The sequence below is a fragment of the Pongo abelii genome, chromosome 3 (genome assembly GCF_028885655.2).
Source record: "Pongo abelii isolate AG06213 chromosome 3, NHGRI_mPonAbe1-v2.0_pri, whole genome shotgun sequence".
NCBI lineage: Eukaryota > Metazoa > Chordata > Mammalia > Primates > Hominidae > Pongo > Pongo abelii.
The window spans coordinates 174,759,175-174,773,702 of NC_071988.2; the positions used below are offsets into that span (position 1 = coordinate 174,759,175).

The 14,528-nt window shown below is 37.6% G+C and overlaps 1 protein-coding gene across 8 annotated transcripts in view; it reads left to right on the forward strand.

The window, feature by feature from the left end:
* Positions 1-14,528, forward strand: part of ARFIP1 (ADP ribosylation factor interacting protein 1) — a 129,315-nt gene that overhangs the window by 112,429 nt on the left and 2,358 nt on the right.

Genomic DNA, 14,528 nt, shown 5'->3' on the forward strand with positions numbered 1-14,528 from the left:
GGTGAAAGAATGAATGTAACTAGAGCCAGTGTGACCAGAGCATAGGGAGACAGCTGGAGAGGTAAGTGGTGGCCAGACTATGTAGCCCTGATCGGCCATATTAGGGAAAAGTTTAATATCAGTGGGAAGCCCTTGAAATAATTCTTAGCAAATGATAGGTCTAAAATATGGAGGATAGATCTTAGTAGGGCCTAAGAGTAAGTATAGTAGCTTAGACAAGAAATGGTGGGAAGTTGGATTACAATAGTGATAGTGGAAACAGAGTGAACTGAAGGCTTCAGGAGATATTTAAAAGGTAAAACAAATATAAGTAAAACATTAACAGAGACTGATGCATAATTGGCACCTTTCACATTTTATTCCTTTATTCAGCAAATATTGATGGAGTGGTCTTTTTATTTGTATTTATTTAGTTATTTGAGACAGGGTCTCACTGTGTTGCCAAGGCTGGAGTGAAGTGGTGCAGTCATAGCTTACTGTAGTCTTGAACTCCTGGCCATAAATGATCCTCCTACCTCAGCCTTCCAAGTAGCTGAGACTACTGGTACATGCCACTGCACTTGGCTTTTTTTTTTTTTTTTGAGATAGGGTGTTGTTCTGTCATCTAGGCTAGAGTATAGTGGTGTGATCATGGCTTACTGCAGCCTCTACCTCCCAGGCTGAAGCACTCCTCCCACCTCAGGCTTTAGAGTAGATGGGATGACAGGCATGTGCTACCAGGCCTGGATAATTTTTTTATTTTTTTATAGAGACAGAGTTTCACTATGTTGCCCAGGCTGTTTTCAAACTCCTGGCCTCAAGCAGTCCTTCTGCCTCAGCCTCCCAAAGAGCTAGGATTATAGGCGTGAGCTGCCATGCCAGATCTTGTGGATTGCTTTTTATATGCCAGTCACTGAGTTAGGTGATAGAGGTATAATGGTCTTACCCTCATAGAGCTTATAGTCAAGTAAGACAGATAGGCGTTAACCAAACAATTACGTAAATACAAGCTATGGTAAGTGTGATGAAGGGAAAATAGAAATGTCATGTGTGTATACAGAGGACTTGGCCAGGTGTGTGTGTTGTGGGGGAAGGGCTGGGGTATCATGGAAGGCTTCTCTGAGGCAGTGATATTGGGGCCAAGATACAAAGAGAGAGGAGTAAGGTAAAGGTATGTGATGGAAGGAGATTTTAGTTAGAAGAAACAGCATATGTTGATGGTCAGTGAGGCCAGAGCATAATGGGAACAGGGGAGAAATAGTACTGGATGAAGCTGGAGAGGTAGTTTAGGGCCTACACAAAGATGAAATAACATAGGTACAAGGTTATTCATTGCAGTATCACTTCATATTTCTAAAGATGAGAAAGAACTCAGTGGTTCAGCAGTAAAGTACTAATTGAATAAACTGGTTTTTTCATACAGTGAAATACTTTGCAGCTATTAAAAAAAATGAGAATGCTAATGATAGAAAACTCCTCAGGACAGACAATTAAATGAAAAGAGCAAAGCACAAAGTAGTGTTTATTGTACAGTATCTTGTGTGTAAGAAAAGAAAGAAGAATGTATAATCATATTTTCTTGTATTTGCATAAAGAAAAACTGGAAGGATTAATAAAATCAGTTACCTATAGAGGGAACAGGGTGAATGGAAACAGGAATGAAAATGAAACCTCTCACTGTATACTTTTTATACCTTTTTAATTTTGAACCACATATGTGTCTTACCTATTCAGAAAAATAATACTTTTAAAAAGATAGGAAAATTAAATTAGCTAAAAAAAAAAGTTAGCTAGAAAATGTTTTTTAAATACTATGCCTTATCTTTTTTTCCAAAATGAGACTTAAAATAGACATGTATTTCCCAAATATAGTCTTTAATTTTCCTCTTAGCTCAAAATTAGATGATTAATTCTGTGTTGGTGAGAATAGAAAAAGTTAACTTAGAATGTGAGTTCTGTTGCAACATCATTCTTAAATGACAGAGTAGAAATAGTGCGATATCGTACTTTTCATTTACAGAAGAAAATATTTTAACATATGGTGCAACATTTGCTGCTGTTAGTGGTTTGTCTTTTTAAACCCACATGGAAGAGGACAAATTTGCTTGTGGTTTGCATTGCCTCCTTCCTCTCTTTAGAAATGAGGCAGAAATTAACTGTCTTTATATAACCCATACAACCAAAAAGAATTGTGAGTTGTAGGTTGATTTTTAGACTAGACTCGTCCAACCCATACCTGTTTGGAATAAATCAAGGTAATTGTAATTGTTGAAGAGTGAGTAGGGATGAAAGCCTGAGTGGGTGCTGGGGAGAAGCACACCTAGCTAACCAATTCATATAGTTTTTTTTACCAGTTATGCTAAGATTCCGGCATGACAATTTTTGTAAGGGAGGGATATTTTGTATACAGTATTGAAAAGCTCTCCAGGAAGGATAGCTTTATAATTATGGATTACTGTTCTTATAGACTTGGTTCTTTTTCGGCAATCATAAGGTACTTACATATTTTCTAACCCTTTTTGGTCAGAAGCCATCAACTTACTATAGAATAGGATTAGAGTTTCTTATTCTGCTGTATATGTTGGAGGTGAGGGAATTGTTCCTTTCACTTTGAATGAAAAGAATTCACTTTAAAAATTTACTTTTTAATCATTATTGTTGTGATGTGTCTGTTCTAATGGTTGATATACATGTGTGCTCTTCAGAGATCCACATTTCACTTATTTTGCCAGCCTTGGGTATTATCCAACTTGATTTGCCAGGTTTGTGATAAAGGTGAGTTTTTAAGTGATCAATGTGATACTTTAACAGATCACTAATAACTGCATTGGTTGTGCTGTTGATGATGGTACTGGGTGCTTACGGCTGTGACTTTTCTATACTTTTTTAGTTCTTAGTAGTTATGGTTCCTTCAATTTGCTTAAAAGTAAAACCTTTAATTAGTATTTCTGAGTAAAGTCTCAGAAGACACTAGCAGTGTTTAAGAATTTGACTTTGCAATGTTCTTTTTTTTTTTTTTTTGAGTCGAGTCTCGCTCTGTCACCCAGGCTGGAGTGCAGTGGCACGATCTCGGCTCACTGCAACCTCCATCTCCCGGGTTCAAGCAATTCTCTGCCTCAGCCTCCCGAGTGGCTGGGATTACAGGCGCCCACCACCACGCCCAGCTAACTTTTTTGTATTTTTAGTAGAGACGGGGTTTCACCATCTTGGCCAGGCTGGTCTTGAACTCCTGACCTTGTGATCCACCCGCCTCAGCCTCCCAAAATGCTGAGATTACAGGCGTGAGCCACCACGCCCGGCTGCAATGTTCTTTTTAATCTTTTCTTGAAATTCTCTCAGTAATGACTCAGCGTTTTCATGTTGACCATAATTTCTTTCCATGACTCATCTATACTTTGCTTTGTTAGATTAAAACATTCATAACTTTTTTCCTCATTCCTCATAAACTTAATAACATCCTGATTTTCTATACTAATTTCTTCCCTTAAATTTTCAAAGATGCTTTTTTAAAAATTCACCTTAAGTTTTTTAAGGTGCTTGTTTTGTGCAATTATGCCTGATCCTAAAGAACTATATAAGGTATTATCACAAACTCCCTGTGGAGAGGCAACTTACGATCTAAAGGAGGAATTTAAATAAAATCAATTATATATACAATGCTAACTTGAACATGAGAAAGAAATACAGAATTTGATGAAGAAAAATGTTAGTGTGGGCTCAAAGTACCTGGTAAGCTAGGCAGTTTGACTTGAGCAGGACCACACAAGAATGGGTAACATGTGCATAGGCAGGAAAGAGTCAAAAAAAAAATTCTTGGAGAAACCCTGGATCATATGTTTAAGTGATTTGTAAACTTCTGTTGAATCATCTGTTCCCTTCTTGAAGCACAGCATACTATTACTACTTACAGGCTTTTTAAAAAGAAGCGTAATTGTTTTATCATAACAGATTTTGATAAGGCTTTTCCATTGGATGGGCCATTGGTTTGACTAGTTCCTATTGCCCAGTGTCCAAAGGCTGGTGAGCACAGGGTCTGCTGATCCCTGCGGTGACTTGGCCCCATTTCGTCACTTACCAGATAGCTCCAGCAGATCTGGATACCTGAGCTTTCTGTTTCTTGTTATCTAAATATGGAATTCAGTGACTCCCTCCACCCCCTCCAACATCTGCCTACATATGTTTCCCTTTTTTCTGGATTTCATAGGGATTTTGTGAGTACCTCAAGGGACAGGGACTAATTCTGAACTTGAGATCAGGAATGGGGTAAAGATCTGAGAGAAGTTATAGGATGGGTAAAAAAAGAAAACATTGGTGGGATCCCCTCCTCTTTCTATTCCCTATGGCCTTGCATGCTATTCCTGGGATCTCACTACCCCTAACTGTAACTATGGACTTCTGTGTGGTTTTGTAAAGAGGATTCAGTGCTGTCAAGCGCATGATTGTCAAACTTCTCTGTTAGGTTAATAACGATCTCCCAACTTTTTTTGAGATAACTTTATATCTCTCACCTAATTGATGAAATGAAATAGCCAATTCCTTACCTACTCTTTTGTACCTAAATTGATTTTGGACTCGGAGATCAGATGGGAAATTATGATGCTTTATGTTTTCTCTGCCAACTTGAAAGTGTGTTCATCCCTTCCTCCTCCCCATAGTGCCCAGGCCTTTCTCCAGTTAAAGCACATAACGTACTAGGTTGTGATTGCCTGCTAGTCGGTTTTTGCCCCTAGAGGTGCTCCATGGAGCACGGCCTTCCTACATTGAGTATTGAGTTAGTCAATGGACACTAATCTTTGAGTACTATAATCTGTAAATGGAGGAAAGTTGCTATAAGGATTTTTATATATATAATACCTATATCTGTATAATATGTGATCTAGATGATTATATACCAGTGCACAGATGATAATGCTGGGGTTCACAGAGGTTAAGTAGTTTGTTGAAAGTCTCACAGCCAGACCAGGATTCAAATCTAGATCTCTCTGACTCCACAGCCCTGCTTTTAGTTAAGTATAATACAATGCTGTAATGCTGCCCAAGGTGAGATTGTTCAGATAGCAGAGAGAGAAGATGGAAAGATAACCTTGGAAAATAGAAGCTATATTGATCACGTCTAAACTTGGAGCTCTTGGAAGGAAGGAAGGGTGGAAGGAAGAAAAGGAGGGAGAAAAGGAGAGAGGGAGAAGGGAGGGAGGGATCAAAGGGCGGGAACTAACACTGTAAAAACATAGAACAAAAAAGGTGATAGACTTTTTTTGCTAAAGGTGAGAAAATCTCCGCACTCAGAATGTTAATGTATGTAATTATTGGATAAAGAATTATAAGACGTCACCACAGTTCTGTGACCTGCTGCTACTGGAGTCTATAGGTAATGTTTCATCAATTTTCTTCTCTTCAGAACTCTGCCTTTTGTTTTTCCTTCTGTAAGGACTTTTTTTAACCCTCTGCTTGTCAGTGATTTGTTGAAACCTATCACAATGCGTCAGAAGAATGTAAAAACCTATTTTTCTACCCCACTTGTAGTTCATATTTGTCTTTCCTTCTCTCACTCCCTTCCCAGTGCCCACACCCATATTTTTATAGTGTTTCTCTTTCTCAACCAGTAGTTGCTTTAACATGACAGGCATTTCCAAAGCCATTGCAAACTAATAAAATTATACTCCACAAACCTAATAAAAGGCCAAGGCAGGTATATTTTCTTGCCTGTTATTCTTCTGATCTCTTTCTGGGAAAAGTTCAGTGATGGGCGGGGAAAGCATAGAATGGTATATTTTTTAATAGGAGTAAAGAAAGTTGATACCTTACACGTTAGCGGTTGGGGACCTCTTACCAAAATATGATTTTTACACTTTTTTCTTACACACCGTTTTCTTACAACCAGCTACTATCCCAATATTTTTGTACATTTAATATAAACCCCTATTTCATAGAATTATTGAGAAAGCCAGTAACTGCTTTGAAGAACTTAACAATCATAAATATTAGATTGGTGCAAAAGTAATTGCGGTTTTTGCCATTACTTTCAGTGGCAAAACCTGCAATTACTTTTGCACGAACCTAAATATATGAAGACTAATAACTTATTTTAACCGGAAATTGCTTTTTTAAACAAATTTAGTGCCTCTGAATAAGAAAGTCATATAATCTAAATTTTATTTGAAAAAAGTTCGTTTGGTAGAAATAAACTGTCTTTTATATGATTTTGATGTTGACAAGGTAATGCTTGTCATTAGTTTTTTCAGTCAGTAACTTTGTAAATGTTATTTATGTTCTATTGATACATGCTGTGTAGGCAAGAGAAAGTTTTCGGTGTAGTCTACTTGGCATCATCTATTAGTTCTGCTCTTAAATTTCAGTTACCTAGTTTCTATTTAAAACTCCAGCTTGTCTTTCTGCCTTAGTAGTCAGTGTTAGAGTTTGTTTTGCCCTTTAACAATGAAAGTATTGTATGATATGTTTAGGTCACTCAACAGATGTTGCCGTAGTGGTTTTGCTCATTGTTTGGCAGATCTTTACGAAAGTTCTTCATAAGTGAGTTTGCAATGATTTAGTGTATTTCTAAATTGCTGTAATTGTTTCTGATGGTAGGTTTTCAAAATCTGTCATACTTGCTGCCATTCCATTATAATTGTTACCTCTATCTTCTTTTGCTCCTGTCTTAAATCTCTGCCTTTCTGTTGTATTAATATTTTATATTTTAAATCATTTCTAACTTAGGACATAAATAGTTCAATAAATACTTTTTCCTACTCTGTAAATATGGGAAGATTATATAAAAGTTTAATGTTTTATTAATCTTCATAGTTTTAGCAAGAATTAACTTTTATTTCTTTCATCTGCTCCAATCCGTGTTAGATCCTTGTCCCAAGGATGTTTTAATACAACTTCAAGGCCAGAGACAAAATTGGGAACAAGGTTAAAGTGCTGTGTGTCTTTTCTACAGTACCACTTTTCCTTTAAGTGCTCTGTTACCCTTTCTTGTCTGTTTCAAATTTTGTTTAAAAGGTTTCTAAAATGTCTATTGCCCATGAATAGAAGCAGATTAAAATAGGTGAAAGGACGTAGATCAGTCTTGGAATAAGACATTCCTGAGTTCTCCAGATCCCAATCCATCTATCACCTGTCTAAACTTAGGCAAATTACTTAACTTTCTGAGTTTTCTTTATTTTTTGTTTTTCAACTGTATCATAGACTTAAGACTGTACAAGGCCAAATGTAGTGGCTCACACCTGTAATCCTAATGCTTTGGTAGTCCAGGGTGGGAGGATCACTTGAGGCCAAGAGTTTGAGACCAGCCTGAGTGACGTAGCGAGACCCTGTCTCTACAGAAAATAAAAAAGTTAGCCAGGTACAGTGATGCGCGCCATTATTCCTAGTTATTCAGGAGGCTGAGGTAGGAGGATCACTTGAACCAAGGGGATCAAGGCTGCAGTGAGCTATCACTGTGTTGCTGCACTCTAGCTTGGGCAACAGAGTGAGACCCTCTCTTGGGTCTCGGGGTGGGCAGGAGGAGACTAAACAGAGTAGATGTAAGGGTAATGCATTATGTGTCATATAGAAGGTGTTTCCAAAAGTTAGTGCTCCCCCACCATAACAAAGCATAGTCTACCAAAAATACCTGAAATACCTGCTTTCTTTCATTCTGTGCTCCTCAGTTCCTGTGGGCTTAAATATAGCTTAAATACAGAAGTAAATTGAAAAAAGGTAAAGACCCTGAAATATTTCCTGGAACATTTTGGCTTTTTGTCCTTTCTCCTAGAAGTGGGATTTGAACTTCCTCTCACCTCAGTTTCTTTGTCTCTCTCTGAAAGCCAGCGAGCGGTGTTTGAGAAACCAGAATCTTTCCCAGGTTGACCTTTACAAGGTCAGATTGCCTGGTAAAGTGAACCTGGTAAACCAAGTAAGCCAAATAAACTGAAATAATAGTTTTATGTTCTACTGAAACTACCTGTATGGTAACAGCATGATTCTCAAAATTGCAAAAATTTCTTATTTTAAAAGTTGTATTGCAATTGCTTTTCTAATACTACTTAATTATTCCCTTTAATTGGTAATTATTTCAATGTATTTAATAACCAAAATGTTCTGAGGATTCTCTGTAGCATATCAGGCAGAATGGCATTGAGGACATTATACAAATGCATATCATAGTACAAATTAGTTAATAAAAAATAGGCAGAAAATCTTCTAAGTTTTTAATTCATTTAGTTGAAAAAGACTATTCATATTGAGGATTGTTCATTATGTTTTGATTGGATGAGTCAACACACTATTCTTATGTAAATTTGTATCTGATTTAGAGATACACTACCAAAATTAAGCTTGTACTAGATTACAGTAATCAATACTAATAGAAAAGTGAGATAAATTATCTGTTTTGTTATAAGCCAAAATGAGAACAATTAGCTTTTTAGAAAAAAAAATAGCTTCTTATATTTGAGGATGAAATTTTATACTTCATTTCCATTTGGAGTTTTTTTTTTCTTTTGTTTTTGCATTGTAATTACAAAGTTGTGAATCCTCAAAGTTCCCCTCTATACCAGGGAACTGATCTGATGTGCATGTATACTTTAAAAGGCTTTACACATCAATCTTCTAACAATTACTTGGAGAATGTTTCTTGTGGATATGGGTATTGTATCATTTTGTTGTGAAAACTAGAATTCAATCCTAAAAAGCATCATCTTTGATTTCCCATGGATTAAGTTGCATTGTGGGGTGGGGGGCCAGTTTAAATACAACAAATACACTGAGCCTGAGCCTTTGTTAGTGGGCTACTGAGTCTTCCTCAGCTACAGAAGGAGCTGTCTCTGTGTTTAATCAGCTACTTGGGTGTAGGGAAACAAACTGACTTATATTGACATTTGCAGGGCTAGTTAAAAATTTTGGGATGCCCTTCCCACTTTCTTTCTGACTCTCTAACTTTCTAGACCGTTAACAGCAGCTCCCTGCAAGGCCAGTACATGAATTAAATCCCATACTGTCCTTTTATTCTCTCCTCTAATTCTAAAAGATTGGAAGTTAAAATTCTTTTTTTTTAAGTTATTTTTATTTTAAGTTCATGGGTACACGTGCAGGATGTGCAGGTCTGTTACATAGGTAAACGTGTGCCATGATGGTTTGCTGCACCTATCAACCCATCACCTACATTTTTTTTTTTTTTTTTTTTTTTAACGGAGTCTCGCTCTGTCACCAGGCTGGAGTGTAGTGGCGCGATATCGGCTCACTGCAACAACCTCCGCCTCCATGGTTCAAGCAACTCTCCTGCCTCAGCCTCCCGAGTTGCTGGGACTACAGGCGCATGCCACCACGCCCGGCTCATTTTTTGTATTTTTAGTAGAAACACGTCTCACCATGTTGGCCAGGATGGTCTCGAACTCCAGACATCGTGATCTGCCCGCCTCGGCCTCCCAAAGTGCTGGGATTACAGGTGTGAGGCACTGCACCTGGCCCCATCACCTAAATATTAAGCCCTGAATCCATTAGCTATTTATCCTGATGCTCTCCCTCCTCTGGCAACCCCCTGACAGGCCCCAGTGTGTGTTGATCTCCTCTCTGAGTCCATGTGTTCTCATTGTTCAGCTCCCACTTATAAGTAGAACATGCAGTGTTTGGTTTTTTGTTCCTGTGTTAGTTTGCTGAGGATGATGGCTTCCAGCTACCTCCATGTCCCTCTAAAGGACATGATTCTTGTTCCTTTTTATGGCTGTATAGTATTCCATGGTGTATATGTACATTTTCTTTATCTAGTCTATCATTGATGGGCATTTGGGTTGATTCCATGTCTTCACTATTGTGAATAGTGCTGCAGTAAACATATGTGTGCATGTATCTTTATAATAGAATGATTTATATTTTTGGGGGGTATATACCCAGTAATGGGATTGCTGGGTCAAATGGTATTTCTGCTTCTAGATCCTTGAGGAATCACCACACTGTCTTCCACAATGGTTGAACTAATTTACATTCCCACCAACAGTATAAAAGTGTTCCTATTTCTCCACAGCCTTCCCAGCATCTGTTGTTTCTTGACTTTTTAATAATCGCCATTCTGACTGGCATGAAATGGTTGATGGACGTTTGGGTTGTTTCAGTTTTAAGCTATTACAAGTACAGCTATTATGAACTTTCATGTAGAAGTCTTTGCTTTCATTCCTCTTAGGCAAATACCTAGGAGTGGAATAATTGTGTTACATAGTAGGTGCATGTTAAGTTTTTAAGAAACTGACAAACTTTTCTAAGATGCTTATACCATTTTGCATTCCCCACAACTGTGTATGGTAGTTTGAGTTGCTCAGCATCCTGGTCAGTAAGGAGTATGGTCAAGGTTTTTTAATTTTAGCCATTCTAGTGGATGTGTAGTAGCATCTCATTGTCGTTTTAATTTGGATTTTCCTAATAACTAAAGATGTTGAGCATCTTTTTATGTGCTTATTTGCCATCTGTGTTTTCCTTGATGAAATGTCTGTTCAGATTTTTTACCTGCTTTTTTGTTAGGTTATTCTTATTGAATTGTAAGAATTGTTTTTTTTTTTTTTTCCAAGATGGAGTTTCACTCTGTTGTCCAGGCTGGAGTGCAGTGGTGCGATACAGGCTCACCACAGTCTCCGCCTCCCGGGTTCAAGCGATTCTACTGCCTCAGCCTCCCAAGTAGCTGGGATTACAGGTGCCTGCTACCATGCCTGGCTAATTTTTATATTTTTAGTAGAGACAGGATTTCATCATGTTGGCCAGGCTGGTCTTGAACTCCTGACCTCAGGTGATCCGCCCACCTCGGCCTCCCAAAGTTCTGGGATTACAGGCATAGGCCACCATGCCTGGCCAAGAATTCTTTATGTATTCTAGAATCAAGTTCTTTGATACCTGTTTTGCAAATATTTTTTCCAAATATATGGCTTACTTTTTCATTTTTGTAAGTGTCTTTTGAAGAGAGAAATATTTTTGAAGTCCAATTTATTGATGTTTTTCATTTATAATTTATGCTTTGTGTATATTGTTTAAAACTCTTTGCCAAACCAAAGATCATTAAGATTTTCTCTTATGTTTTTTTCTATAAGTTTTTGTAGCTTTAGCCCTGACACTTGGGCCCATGATCCGTTTCAAATTAAATTTTGTATGTAATTTGAGATACAAGGGTCAAGGTTCATTTTTCATGACTTAATCCTTGAATCACTTCTCTGTCCACTCTCTTATGTGCTTATCTAGTCATGTGGCTTTAAATATCATCTGTATATTAATGACTCCCAAATTACAACTCTAGCCCAAACTGCTATTTTAAGAGATATCTCAAACATGTCCAAAACTAAGCTGTTAATATCCACCTTTTCTCCTCTTCCATGCCTGCCCCTCTCACAGTCTTTGCCGTTTCGGTAAATGCAACTTCATTCTTTCAGTTGCTTGGAGCAAAACTCTTAGCACATCTTTGAGTGTTCTCTTTCTCTGTCACCTCCCATCTTGATCTGTTGTCAGATTCCATTGGCTTCATCTGCATATTATATTCAGAATCCCACCTCTTCTCACGATCTCTTTTACCACTGTAGTCCAAGCCACCATTATCTCACTCAGGTTATTGCTGTAATATTCTAGTAGGTCTCTCTCTACTTCTACCTTTGCATGTTTATTAAATTAAATGTTGTCATTTTTCTGCTTAGAACCTACCAGTAGCTTTTAATCTCATTCAGACAAGGAGCCAGATCTTTTTAATGATATCTAAAGGCCTGCACCATCTAGCCACCCATTACCTATCTTACCACATATACCAGGCCATTATTCACTCTGCTGCAGTCATACAGGCCTTGTTGGTGCTTCTCAAACATACCAAGCACACTGCCTACCTCAGGCCCTTTGAACTTGCTATTTCCTCTCTCTGGAATGTTTTTCTTCCAGATAACTTACAGTTTATTCTCTCACTTCCTTAAATCTGTATTCAACTGTTACCTCAATGAGCCCTTCCTATTTAATTGCAACTCTCACCCAGACATACATCTTACATTCCACATTGCTGCTTTATTTTTCTCTGTAACATGTATCACCATCTAACATACTATGTATGTTAGATGTTTCTCTTTCTTCCCTCAATAGAACATAAACTTCTTTTGAGAAGAGATGTTTGCCTTTTTTGTTGATTGCTTGCATTCCCAACCCCTAGAGAAGTGCCTGACACATAACAGTATGACCCTGTGTAATATTTATTATATGAATGGAGGTAAGTAACATTTTAGGTGGTTTTTTCCCTCTGAATATAAAATGGGATGTCTGTAGTTCATCAGAACATTGTGAACAGTGCAAGTCTTCAACAAAGTTGATATAGACAGACTTCAGCTCTCATAATATTTTTCCCTTTTTTAATAAACAAAAGAATGTTTAACATACAGACAAAATATAAAGAGTAACAAAAATAACAAAAAAAGCAGCCATGTTCCCACCACCCAAGTTAAGAAACAAATATTATTAATACTTTTGAAGCATCCTTTGTGCTTTACCCTTACTTTATCCTCTCTACTCTCCTCCCTCTATAAACCTATTCTGAATTTGTTTATTGTTCTTATTGGTTTTCTTTATAGTTTTGCCATATATGAATATATCATTCACATATGAATATATCATTCAGTTTGAACTCTATGTAAGTGGAATCCTACCACAGACATTCTGCAGGTTGTTTTGCTTGACCTGATACTCCTGAGTTTCATCCATAGTGATGCATGTAGCTACAGTTCATTTATGTTTACTCCTATGTAGTATCCCCATTGCGTTGAGAGACCACTCTATCTGTTCTCCTGTATGTACAACTTTGTGGTGGTTTTCTTGCTTTTTTAATGCTAAAAACAGTGCTGCCATGAACATAATTGTACATGTTTCATGAAACAAACATGCAAGTTTTTCTACGGCAGATTCTTAGGGGTAAAATTACTGTTCCATAGGGCATTTATATCTTTCATTTTACTAGTTCATGCCAGATTGTTTTCAAAAACAATTGTACATATTTATACACCATCAATAGTATATAGTTGTTATAATATTTAGTTTTCTTAATGTGGAGGGTATAAAGTGGTGTCACATGTTAGTTTTAATTTGCATTTTCTTATTTCCTAATGAGGCTGGATATCTTCTCAGATGTAATTGGCCATTCCTGTTTCCTCCTCTGTGAAATGTTTATCTGTGTTATTTGCTCTTTTTTAATTGGGCTGTTTTTGGTTTCTGGGAGTTCTTCATATATTCCAGATACATATTCTTTGCCAGTTATATATAAAGCAGATGCCTTTTCACAGTATGTAGCTTATCTTTTCACTATCTTTTCATGAATGTAGCTTATCTTTTCACTATCTTTTGATGAATATTAAGCCGGGCGCGGTGACTCACGCCTGTAATCCCAGTACTTTGGGAGGCGGAGGCGGGCAGATCACGAGACTGTCTTGGCCAACATGGTGAAACCCCGTCTCTACTAAAATACAAAAAATTAGCCAGGCGTGGTGGTGCATGCCTGTAATCCCAGCTACTTGGGAGGCAGAGGCAGGGGAATCGCTTGAACCCGGGAGGCAGAGGTTTCAGTGAGCTGAGATGGCGCCACTGCACTCCAGCCTGGCAACAGAAGCAAAACTCCGTCTCAAAAAAAAAAAAAAAGAAAAGAAATTCTAAATTTTAATGGAGTTTAATTATCAATCTTTTCTTTATAATTTATGGGTTTCATAAGCCTTACTTAAGAAATTCTTTCATATATAACATCATACAGTGATTTTTCTACCCTCTGTCAAGGCAGATTGTCCTTGAAGCACTCCTTAGACCTGTCCCTGACAACCTGTTCTACAAAAGAGATCTGAGGCTCAGTCACAATGGCAGAGGCGACCGAGACCAGCTCAGTTTTGGAAATCATTTTCAGAAATGGCTAGAGAGAATGTGGTGTGTGTGTGTTTGTGTGTGTGTGTGTGTGTGTGTGTGTGATATAGTGAAACAAATTTTGTATCCTGTTTTTTCATTTAGCATCATGTTTCAAATATTTTTATATCATTTATTATTAAAGTTCAATTTTAATGAATGTCATATTGGATGGGAATCAGAATTCTTATTTAACATTTTGCAGTTGTAAATAAGACCTCAGATGGCCGGGCTTGGTGGCTTACACCTGTAATCCCAGCACTTTGGGAGGCTGAGGCAGGCAGATCACCTGAGGTCAGGAGTTTGAGACCAGCCTGGCCAACATGGTGAAACCCCATCTGTACCAAAAATACAAAAATTAGCTGGGCATGGTGGTGCACACTTGTAATCCCAGCTACTCAGGAGGCCGAGACATGAGAATCACTTGAACCCTGGAGGGAGAAGTTGCAGTGAGCCAAGATTGCGCCACTGCATAACAGCCTGGGTGACAGAGCAAGACTCTGTCTCAAAAAACAAAACAAAACAAAAGAAAAACAACCTCAGGAAACAATTTATAAATCTTTTTGATGCATTGTTTATTTCTTTAAGAAAGACTTGTAGTATGACTTGGTTAAAATGTACTCTTGATATCAGCAGAAGTAATAGGCAGTTGAAAATAATTGAGAGTCATATGAGCT